Consider the following 12,641-nt stretch of genomic DNA (forward strand, 5'->3'; position numbering starts at 1 on the left):
CTCTTAGATGGCACCACCATGTCACTATTTAAATTCATGATTTGTGCAGGTTGCAAATATGAGTGGTCCTCGTCGTCTTGTCTCAGAATAGAAATAGTATAATGGGGAAGGGTTTGAAGGACAACCCAGGTGAATGAATATCAGGAGCTGGTGAGGTCTGGGGAGCACTAAGTGGGCTGAGTGAAAGAAAGGACAGTAGAAAGAAGATACTAAAGATCTGTTAAAATATACTTGTCTTGTAGAAGGTAAGAAAGGGCTTGATGTTTAGTACCTCTTCCAATAAAAGAAATTGAGTTATTAATCAAAACTACTGGGCAACATATCCCCAGAAAGATCTAGCTCTGCATATAAGGGGTAGGGAACTTGGAGAATTACTTGCTACAAGAGACCGTGGATTGTAAAAGTTTCCATGGGTTCATGGTGGGGGCCAGATCTTAGGCATTAATCCAATGAGGATTACTAAATCCATGAAAACCACATCAGATGTGGGAAATGACTGAACTGAAAATGTGGAGATTGTATAAATTGGAAATATTATGTATACTAGTGCTGCTCTACTTACCCCTCTCCAACCATCTGCCACACCTAGAGAGAAGGAGGGCAGATATCTGATCTGGCTGTGTTTACATGATACAAGTAGGTAAAGTCATTTGCTATTGATGAGCATTAAACAAGAGGAGGAAAGCTAGGTATGAGCAGATGAGAGAGAAATGCAGTAAAGACGTTTTCGATGTGTTTCACATCCATTTATTCCCAGGGCTAGTGTTCTCAGGCCTTCCTATTCGTGCAGAATGAGATGGCAAACTGAGAACTGATGAAGAAATAGAAGGATGGAAGAAGGAGGAGGTTGCGGGGGCGCAGGGAGGGAGGAGGGGAGGGACGGAATAACTGGGAAGAGTTTTCTGTCGCCCTCCTCACTCACAGAGAGTTCTCAACACAGAGAGTAAAGACCTGGTGGTCCAGTCTGATCTCAGTTTCCCTCAGACAACTTCCCTCAGGATGTTCTCATCTTGTGCTCCCCTTTCCCTGTCTGTTTCATGTGGAGGGATCCTGTGGCTTCGAGGCTGGATGCTTAGGCTATTTGCCTCGCTGAATGTCTTAGCTGTGTAGGGCCTTGTCACCTCACAGCCAGTCCAAGCTAACACATTATGGCACAGTGCTAGAATGGAAAAAAAGGACCATGCTTTCATTGCAGGCTGTTGAAATAGACTATTTTGAGAAGACTGACCCCTCCTCAGGCATCCTCACTGTCCTTGCATGCATGGGACAGAGGTAGATGATTCCTGAAACAATTAAATACTATAAGGACCACTCAGAGTAAACAGGACTAAGGACCTCATGACACAGTTGATACAGACAAGAGGGCTTTAGGGAACATATCCTTGTGTGTCCCAAATGTCTGTCCTTGCAAAAGTTGTTTGTCAGTCCACGCTGTCTTTACCCTGTTGGCTTTCTTTGCCAAGCTTCTGCCTCTGCACTTCTGCACAAGGTCTGGAAGCAGATGGTGTCAGGGAACGCTACAGGAAAATCAAACAAACCCTTCTCATTTCTGCAGCCCACAGCTGGGTATGCTCTTAGTATGCCAACTCCACCCAGTTATGAGCACATGATTTGGAGAATGCATTCCCCAAGTTAATTCTCTCTGTCTCAGTTACAACTGTTGGGAAGTAAGCTATCTCAAATGCCTTGAGATGTCGCAGTTAGTCAGTGATGATTAACCTGTGCAGCAGAAGCAAAGCAACATGGACTGTGCACAGGTTATGAGCCTGATAACTCTTCTCTTGTGAAAACAGAACCTTGATGATAGCACTTTCAGGGCTAAATCTCATTTTACCTTAAAAAAAAAATAAAATGGAGGCTTAGGGATTTCTAATCCCAGAGTCCCTTTTCTACCTGATGCTATGACTTTTTGCTAAAGTAATTTCAGAGCAGCTCTCATTAGAAAAATTCTACTGATTGCAAAATTATTTCACATCTCCAGACTAAGGCTGCCAGGAGAAATGTCATAAATCACTGATATGCTCCTGATGTTCCCATTTCCACACATGAAGAAAAGGACAGTTCCACATCTTCCAGCAAGGCAGAGTTGGAACAAGATCAAGCCCATGCTCATCTAGGAAGATTGCCATGTCATTGGGGTTGAGCACAATATAGTGACTCCAGAGGGTATTTAAAGTGCTGCACTTTCTAAGCATTACAGGGATTGTCAAAACCGGAGACAAAGCCTTGAGCATGAATGGAATTAATTTCCTTGAAAGCTAGACCTTAATCTCTAAGGTTTTAACTCCAGAAGGTAGCCAAGCACCAACTTTAGTTGGAAGGTGGACTTTTAACGTAAATGGCAGCTGCTAGGTTTCCACTTAGGTTTTCCCCCCTTGGGAGTAGCATGAGTTCCCTGCACTGGATGTAATGCCTTAGGAACTAGAGAGGAACCCTGGCAGCAGTGCATAGAAAACACCCGAAATAAGGCCAGCTCATTTGATGACAGCAGCAGAAGAGGTGTCAAGGGAGTCTTTGCAAGGTTATATCCACATCAGTTGGTAGGGAATATAGCAATTGTTAACAACTGATTAAGTCATTATTCTGGTAATGGCCAATTTGGAGCCATGCTTCAGAAGCCAGATATTGTGTGGGAGGTATTTTAACTTACCTGGCACATTACTGCGTCAGTTGGATGTATTCTCTGTGTGTACACACACACATACAGTCTCTCAGCTTTCTGTAATGATTTCCTGATGTTAGTGAATGCTCAGTCACAGGAAAGGAAAAAATGTCATAACAAGGCCATTCAGCAGCTGCAAAACTGCCTGCATCTGAGAGAAAACAATTTTTCACCTCAGAGAGGAAAATATTGAGGGTGGTATTTGTCCTGTACAGTTGTGAAGATATGGAAAGGGAATGCCTCTTTCTTCCCCAGTTGAACAAATTGGATCACAGATTGCAGAGGAGCTTTCACAGGGCCACAGCTGAGAAGAAACTGGCAAGGCAGAAGACTGAGGGGGCTCCAGCTAGAGTAAAAGGTGACCATGTGCCTCTCATTTCATTGAAATAACCCTAGAACAATGGATTCAACCCCAAACAGAAAAAAAAAATTCCAAATTGTTGGTCTTGGGCCTTCTATATGTGGCAAAGAGAGACAATTTTGAAAGAGCAATTTTTGTCCTGTATTTTGGTTCTCAGGATGTTCTCATCTTGTGCTCCCCTTTCTCATCGTAAGGGCTGCAAAGCTGAGGGTGAAGTGAGTCAGATCCTCCACAGAAATGCACATTAATCTGGTCAATGTATATGAGAAGACCAGTGCCTACAGCGGCATTCCTAGAAAAAGCGAAAGGAACTACCTGTGCTGTGAAAGCAGTAATCCAAAAATAAAGGCCAGTTAGGAAATAAAAGCCACTTAGATGAATTCTACAGTATAAATCCAGGAACATGAAATTCATGTTCCTGTTCTAAAATCATCCCCTAATCAAAGCTCCAGAAAACAAAATAATGCCATCCTAGTGGTACGTGAACCATTTTAGTAATTAAAAATGCCCTGTAATTCAGTCAACTTAGTTATCTGCACACACCATCTTATCATATCCCAGTAAAACATGCAGTATTTATCTGATGGCTAATGATTATGAAATAAAATTGAAAGTAATAAAATTCCAAATAAGAATTGGCAGGCTACAGCTATCTTGTGTCTGTTTTATCTTCAGCCTCTCAGTTGTCATGGTACTTAATCACACATTCTGGTTCATATTGAGGGAATAGCAGAAAGGATGTAAGAATCTTATGTAGGAACCATATTACTTTCATTTCCAAGTGCCAGCTTTCTTCAAGTAGAACTTACATGGCCTGTTACAAGCTCTCATTATTGAGGTAACAGATCTGAAGTTCAGGTAACATAAAGTCCAGACAATGGGATTGTTATCTCAGTGATTCTACATGAAGATTTTATTTTGCTGTCCAATACAGTCCAGAGCTTATCTAATTATTTCTGTGCCTCTCCTAATTACTTAAAATTTCCATTTTAGGGCTTCAGATGTAGAAACCATGGCATTTTCAGTAAATTTCACTTTCTGTCCTACAACTTCATTTGACTGACAAGAGCTGTACTGGCTCAGCAGCAGAACAGCTCTCAGCTTGGTTCCAAGGTAATTGCAGTAGGTCTTCAGCCGCAGGAGAACAGCATGCTTTCTGCTCCTTCTTTGGTATTTCACCAGGATCACATCGTCAATGTCAGCATGCACTTCGAAAAGATTTTTGGTTCAGGATCTAAAAGAGCTGATTTTGTCTGCTTCCCACCTCATTTCCACATGCATGCACCACATAACTTAGATTTTAAAACATTAAAAGAGCTTATGGGGAGCAGGGGGGAGTGGGGGGGGGGGAGAAAAAAGCTGATGCTAGGAGGTTCTTTCTCAGAAGTTAAAAGATAAACAGCCTTGCCAAAGAGTCCATATTTAGCTTTGTCACATACACTGAGCAAGACACTCTTCATCTCAAACTAAGGTGATGGGAAAAGGACCATACTGCATGTGGAAACTGATGATGCTCAATTTCAGGGAAGAGGCTTGAGCCCTGAGCCCCCTTGCAGTCTGTCACCCAGAGACCTGGATGCCCTGGGAGTTCCAAAAGTATTTCAGAGTATTGCTCTAAACAGACAGCTGAGTGCTTTGTATTATGTCAAGCCCTTGGCATGTGTGGAGGTTCCAAAGGTCAGCCATTCTTGGCTGCAACTTGCTTTCGGGGTGTTAAGTGCTCCCTCACTGGCAGGGAAGCCCCTTGGCTTGAAGACACCTAGCCAGAGCTTTTGCCCTGAAGCAAGCTGAGACACTCAGGATATCAGCAGTGCTCCTTCCAGCCCAGGGGAGGAAACAAATGCACAGCCTGACTTTCTGTGTATTGGCCTGAAACCAGACACTGTGTCAATACTCTGCTATGACATCTATGGTAGTGAGAATTACTTCAGAACAGAGGCATTCAGTGACTTAAAAGCTGAACAATCTCTTGCACCAAAGAGCAAATGTTTTCCCTGATTTCTTGGAGGGGTGGTGGGTGGGAGCTGAGATGATGAAATGCAATGGAAACCTGCAGCCTGCAGGCTGGGTTAGCATTCTTCAAAGCCTGGGGACACAAAAAGCGCTCAACAGCAGATGGTCTCGCCCAGTACCAACATGGAACCTCATCTTTGTATATCTGAGCTCTGACATGAGTGTCCAGTGACTGCAGTTTTGTAGCCAGCTGTCCCATTCACCTATAAACACTGTAGCTACATAGCAAGAACGTGCAGGATATTATCCACTGCCCATGCAAGATGTTTATTTTGCCTAAAGCATGTAACTACACTCATTCAACTGTTTACTCTGGCAGAGGACCCCTCAGTAACTCTAAAGGTCTGTCTGATCTCTCTGTGAGAGTCCTCTAGATTTTGCAAGCTGGTACCCCTCTAAAGGGACAGGATATTCCCTTTGCTGCAGATAGCAAAATAATAGTGACAGTAGAGAGCCAAGCATGCACTGGCCACAAGGCTACTTAGCTAGACTTGTGCTCAACAGATGACATTTCTAGGAGCTGCTGAAATATCTCTATGGCTAAACATATGGTCCTAAATCTCACTCTTGTATTCAGGCTAGTAAATGACACACCATCTCTCTCACCAATATAGTTGACTCAGTCCAAGTACAAATTTACCTATATTGTATATGCTGAATTCTGCCTCTCTGGAACAGCCTTTTTCACTACTGCGTTAAACAAGCAAAATGCCTGAGGTCATGTTCCGGGGGAGGGGCTTGGGAAAGTGCAAAATCTCTAAAGTAGCTGAGCAAAAAGAATCCTACCTACCAATCATTAATGCTTTTGTTCATCCCTAAAGAAAAAGAAGGTTGTTTGCTTCTAACATAGAAGTGAAAAGAATTGGGTTAAATGCATGGAGTCTTCACCTCTGCCCTTCCAAAGAGAAACTTTTCTGGCTCTTCTTGGTCTTTGAAGAGTAATGATTTGCCCTGGAGCAGAAAACTTTGTACAAGGATTGCAGCTCTGATTTTCATGTGCTGATTAGTCTCAGTATCACCACAGTTTTGTTGAGCAGATGAGAACATCTCAAAAGATAATGTATATTCCCTTCCTTCATTCACAAAGCTGCAGAGGTCTGGCAGCTCATAAATAACTGTTTTGCTAATTGTAATCACTAATTCAATACCTGGGATTAAAAACAGGATTGCTAATTCTGTTAGTAAGTGACAGTGATAATGTCACAGTGCTATGTAGTACATAATCTTGTTATAGCTGAAGTTTGTTACCATACTTTTTGGGTTCTCTCTCAGCTAATTTGCAGGAAGTTTCAGCTGCAAATGGCCTGTTTAAAGTATGAAATACCAATCCCATGCAATGTCCCAGTACTTAAAATTACTCCCAAAAAATCTGTCTGCCCCTGGTGACATTACGAGAAAGGGAAAGGAAAATATGTCTGCTGGTGGCTGAAAGACAACAAAACTGCTTGGAGTGCTCAGTAGTACAGTTTTGTTCCATGATGTCTGGTCCTCAGAAGATGACTTTCTAGAATGCATGTGAAATAGGCTATGATCAGCTTCAAAGACAGGGAAGCAAAGATCATCTCTCTGCTGCTCCCATTTTCTGTTGACTGCTTAGCAATTCTGCGTGGATATCTCCATGGGGAGTAGGGCGAGAAGCTGACCAGGAGTGAGTATTTAGGACCTTTGGGGATGAAAGGCATAACTGAAAAGGAGTGACATAAATTTCTTGCTGAAGAGAGAGAGCAAAACGTCAGCATAGCTCTAACACTTAGGAATACTCCACCCCTGTTAGGACAGCACCACTGGCCTTCGGGCTGAATAGCTGGGACTTGCAGCTCTGTTTTGAGCTCACATAAGGACCTTGTTTCCCTAACACCTACATGATGCAGCCAGAGTGCAGCGTCCCAGGACAGGACAAGTACTTTGATTATTTCATAGAAAGCTAGTTCTAGATAGGTTTCCACAGCAGTCATGTCTAATGTGTTAACAGGGACACATATGCTGCACATCAAGAGCAAGCACTACAAGGAGGAACAAGACGTGTGGAACCATTGCATTATCCAGCTTCATTAGATAGAAGGTTGGTGTTCAAGAAGAAGCAACTTTCTTGTTCATTGAAAACAATTATACACAGTGGCCAGAAACAGCATGACAGAAGTTACCTCTGCGTGATCAGGACTGGAGGAAAATAAATGTGAAAAAAACCAGTCAGGCAGTCTGCCACACTGCAGGGACAGGTCTGCTTCCCTCATGGCACTGAGACCCTCCACAGCAGAAACAAAATTACAATGGATTTCAGCAATTAATAATGGTAGGCTTCCAGAAACTGAAGCATTTCCTCATTTACTTTATGTATGGAGAAAGAATGACTTAACTCATTGTCTGGGGTATGTTTATATGGCTGTCTACTAATAACTCCCAGGCACTGTGCCAGACAGCAGGCCTGTGCCGCATCTGAATGGTGCTCACTAGAGCATTCCTGCATCCCTGACACTTCTGAGTAAAAACACACTCATCTTCCAAAACACCACCTAAGTGCTGAGCCTAATCCTTAGTCTGATGTTTGTCCTGGTTACTTTGGTTCTCATTCCACCCCAACCTTGGGACAAAGCACACTAGAAAAACAAAAGAACACTAGAAAACAACACGCTGTTTCTTGCACTCAGATGGGGGCAAAATTCTGCCTTTTGATCTTTGCCCCATCTAATTTCTCTCTTGAGATCTCATCTTAACTCCAGGGTGGCTGCAGCCAAAGCACCTTCTGAGTAAAGAATTCCTCCTGTCTTCCCACATTTTATCCCAGTCAATGTGGCTTTTCACCTGCGGAGGATTGCAATTTTGTCCCTGCAAAGGGATTAGAAGCAGACCAGGTAGCATTTTCTTGCTGCCCCACAGGACTCTGGGAGTTGGTAAACTGGTTTTTTCGCAGTGTGCTGTGGCCTTCTTGCAAGGATTTACAATAATTATCAGGTTGCATTTTGACAATGCCACTTTTGTCACTTCGGTGACATGGCCTGTAGGGCAGGCCATGCCTCATGCCTCAGCCCAGACGCTCATCAGGGCTCTCACAGACTATTATCTCTCTGCAGTTATTCACAGATGGAAAACAAATTGGTGTATATGGCCAGAGAAGTCCTCTTATGTTAGGAGGAAGGAACACAAGGAAAGGAGTGATCCAGCTGAACAGGACCTACAGGCACTGTGAAAGCTGAATCAAGGGCAGGCACTGTGAAAGTTGAAGACAGACCAAGGTAGACAGTTCTTGTTTAGCCCCTTGGCCCTATCTGTTAACAACCTGTGTCCCCCACAGTTACTGAAGCAGCACCCCTTCTCACAAGAAGGAGCCCAGCAGCATTTATATCTGATACTAGTTGTAGCTATAATTACTAAAAACTCTCTGTTAACAATTTGATCCATGCAAGGTCACATGCTGGGGGAGGCTGCTCTAAAGCATTGACACTCCATTGCTTCCCTACCTTAATTTGCACAAAATGGAGTGGAAAGTCTCTCCTTCCCTAGTTGTTGCATTTTTTTCATTAAAAACATCTCTTGCAGACATACTTGCAATTCCAAGTTTTTCACTTGAAACTGTACTTAGAAAAAGAAAACATAAAAGACCTTAATCATGTTGAAATGTATTGTCTGGTTTCTTTTTCAGTTGAGGGAGCTGTTACATTCTGGTTTCCATGCAGTTGGAAGAAAAATAAAAGGTACTTCTGGAAGTGGGAAATAGCGTAAGCAAGGTAAAACCCAAGAAGGTTAATTAATTTTTTTTGTGGGTTTTTTTGGTTGGTTTTTTTTGTTTGTTTTTTGTTTTTTGGGTTTTTTTTTTTGTTTTTTTTTTGTTTATGTCAAGCTGTGCATTGAAGTGCAGCCCCTTAGAAAGTCATTTTCTGGATGTGTAGACAGTGTTGCTGTAGGCAATGAGAGTAAGCCAGAAATTTGATCAGATTGCTGGTCTCGCTTTAATGCTGATCTATCCTATCCAGCACTATTCAGGCATTTAAAAACTCTGCGAGAGGGCACACAAAGTCAATTTCAGATTAAGTGTGCTGAAGGCTAAATGAATGCAGTAGGAAAGAGTTTCCAGAAGTTATGGATAAAATAAAAGGAAAACCAGGGTATAATGTCAGTTGCAACTAAGTCCCTGTAGTTTCTTGATTCTGTCTTATGCTGGGAGGTACCCAGTCTTTGATGATTAATTTTGAAATTAATGAGATCTTTAGAAAGAAATCTGTTACGTCTCCAGTATTTAACTTATTTACCAGCTATAGTAAATGTTTACTTGGGTGTATTGCTCAAGTGGCACTGTCCTGACTGCATAAAAGCAGACTGCACACATACAGATTGTGGAAATTATTCAGTATTCAACCCAGTAATGCTGAGGCAGGCAGACAGAGGTCTGTTTGCTGCAAAGTCTCACATAAAAAAGACATACTAGAAGGAGGCAGAGAAACTGGAAAAGTAGGTGTTAGTCTGTTTAGTCATGTCAGCTTTCTCAGGGTGTTTAATGGCAGGAAATAAAAAATTATTTCAAGAACAACTCAGCTTTGGCCAAGGCATCTCCTCTAGGAGCCTTCTGGAAGAATTGGATTCAGTTATCTTCTTCAAATATGCAATTTCTTTTTAGACATCCCTCCAATGCCTGGGAGGGAAGGATCTGATTTATCCAGCATGCATTGTGCTGCCTTGCATCTGCCCATACCTGTTCTGTCACTGAGGGACTTCAGGATGAGGCACTTTAAGTGGATGGGAATATTCCCTTCCAGCCTTGAACAGACCTGGTCTATCCAAAGCAGAGTATCTATGGCCAGCTACACAGCTTTTCTCTTCCAGGACTAGACCACCAATTTATAGGTGAAAATGCTATGTCATCTACTCCCAGACTGACATATTTTATGCAGGAATCCCAGCAGAGGAGTTCCTTTTCATCTCAGAAGACTGAATTCAAGCTCATTCTTTGGATCACCCTAATATCCTGAACTGGTGCCTGGAAAACAAATACAGCAGAGAAGCTTGGTGGCACCTCCCAAATGGGTCCTTGGGATGGAAAGTGTACAGTAAAGGAGTATAAAAGCAAGTGTACTGACCAGAGAGAAGACATAAGCCCATATATAAAGCTCAAAAAGTCTCTTGTGCTCATGACAAAGCAGAAGGGCAAAGAAACAACAAAAATGCAGACATCTCATCCACCATGATGTCAGGGTCAGTGGGAGTGAAGCCTGGCAGGGTCACAAGCTCCATACAATTTTACCCAGGCTTTAAGATTAGCGGTGAATACCTTGAAGGGCTGGACTTGCAAGTGTATGCAAGGCATCAATCAAACATTGGCCATTTTCTACAGCCCAGATGGAGTACATGATCAGGTAGGTGAGGGAGTCAATTTTGACCTTGATTTTCAAAGGTAATTTTCATCTATTCCTATTTTTCAAAAACCTATACTTATTTCCTTGTTTCAGGATGACATCTCTCCCAAAACTGGGCATAATCTTTGGTTTCAGGAGCAGAAAAATATCTATCTACTTGTGTGACTAGCATTTTTATGAGTGCCTATGTGTGTCAACAAATCTGTTTAAACTGTTTCAGCAGTTCAGAGTTACGGTGTCAGATATTTTTCAGATTAGTTGTTTTAGCAGCTGATAACATATGGGTCTGAACTGAAAGGCTATGATGTAAGCCTTGCAAAAAGCCTGAAAGGCAAATTAAGCAATAATATGGTTGGTGCTCTGGCATCATAACTAACTGTTTTTCTTTCTAAGAGGTGCACAGTGGGGAGAGGTATTCCCTCCCCTTCACTCTTCTTGTATTCACCCTCAGGCACAAGATGACAGACTCTGTGCTAAGTATCTCAGGCTGCTTTGTACAGCTGAGGGTACCAGCTGTCCTGCTGGCAGACACCAACAGCATGACAGAAGGACAGCACCTGGAGGAGCTGGCAGGCTCATTGCCTCTCCCCCTGGGCTCATCCAGCCTACCCCACAGCCATTTAGGAAGGGCATTCCTGCGAGGTGAGGCTGGGGAGAGGAGAAGAAAGAGAAAGGTAGAGAGGAAAAGACTATGGAGCTGGGTTAAGAAGGATAGAAAAGCTACTTTAACCCGAGAGCTGCTTTTCCTGGTCACCATTTTCTGTCAGTGGATTGAAGGCAGAAATAGCACTTGGAACACAACAGGACAGTATGGGGGCATGGGACAGCCATTCTGAAAGGGCACCCTCTGTTTACATCTGGAAAGCTGGGATGGGCTTTGCTTGCTGCCTGCTGTCCCAACTCCAAGTCCCACTGTGCATGTTTCTTGGTGCAATCCAAGATGTTTGGGAAGGGAACAGAAAAATGACAAGGAGAATGAAACACAGAAGGCTGGTCATTATAGTAGGGGACAAAGAGCCACCAGTCAAAGGTTAAGAGAATAAGAGGGGGAAGGGGACCATCCCTGAGGAAGGCTGGAGAATTCACTTGGGCAATAAGCAGAGGCCTGTCCTGAGACCTGCAGGAGAATTAGCAATGCTGTCTCTCCTGGTCAGAAACAGGGACAACTTATCTTAAGACCCAAAACCAGGTGGTGTCTGACCTATGGTTACATGGCTCCTTTCTCAGAGGAGGCCTGTTCAAAGTGGGTCTGAGAGGAGGGGCACAGGGCAACAACAAGCCACTTGCTGCCTGCCTGCCCTGGAAAGTTGGTAAGGGGTGCTCACTGGGAGGTTTCAGGATGCCCTAGTCCTGAGCCATGCTTCAGATGGCGTCTACCACCTGACCAAAGAGGGCTGTGGGCACCCAGCAGTGGCCATGAGGTTGCCTCACTGCCATGTTGCTGCTTGAGCAATTTGCTGGGAGAGGAATACAAGACTCTCCCAGAATGGGCCACAGACCTGCTAGGATGCCAGGGACAGGTGTGATGTGGAACAAACAGGCAAGAAAAGCCCCAGTTAAATGTTGCATTGAATCCTGAGACTTCTGAAGCCCATTTTCATGTTCCAGGGGCAGTGGCAGCATAACAACTCCCAAAGCTAGCCTGAAGCTTTTCTGGATCCTTGAAAATCTAGGCTGGCCTCAGTAACAAAGTGCAGATACACACTGGAACATACAGACATATCCTGTGCTGTAATGCTGCGATGAAGGAAACTCCTGTTTTTGAAATCATTGTACTACCTAGCTGAACAGTATAAAGTTCAAATAACCTCTACTGGCTGTAGTCTAGCCAGGAAACCTTGACCTCTGAAGTGAGGTCATTAAAGCTGAACTTCTGGAGGCTCAGAGGTGTTTATAGAGCCTGTTAATTACTGTATTAATCTTTAGACAATGTTGGCTCCCAACACTTCCAGAGCATGAGCACTTTAGTAGCACTTGGGCCCAGACCACTCCATTCCCCCCTTACAGGAGTTCCTCCTGATGAAAATACTGCCAGTATCTTTTCCAAGTTCACATGTGCATAAGGCAGTCAGGAGACTCACAGGGCATCGGAAGCTGGCCCTGAGCATTTCTTAACAGATGTGAGTCGTTTTTGTCTCATTATCTGGAGCTGATCCAGAGCATGGATTTAATGACAATGTGGAAATCAAATGCCTAATCCATAAAAAATGCCTATGACAAAATATTAACAATTAAACCATAATCACAATAACACTGG

General features: G+C 43.3%; 1 protein-coding gene across 1 annotated transcript in view; it reads right to left on the reverse strand.

Annotated features, from left to right (window-relative positions):
- HOOK3 (hook microtubule tethering protein 3) overlaps positions 1–12,641 on the reverse strand; it is a 563,324-nt gene that overhangs the window by 304,960 nt on the left and 245,723 nt on the right. The window lies entirely within an intron of this gene.

The sequence above is a fragment of the Sylvia atricapilla genome, chromosome Z, assembly GCF_009819655.1.
Source record: "Sylvia atricapilla isolate bSylAtr1 chromosome Z, bSylAtr1.pri, whole genome shotgun sequence".
Classification (NCBI taxonomy): domain Eukaryota; kingdom Metazoa; phylum Chordata; class Aves; order Passeriformes; family Sylviidae; genus Sylvia; species Sylvia atricapilla.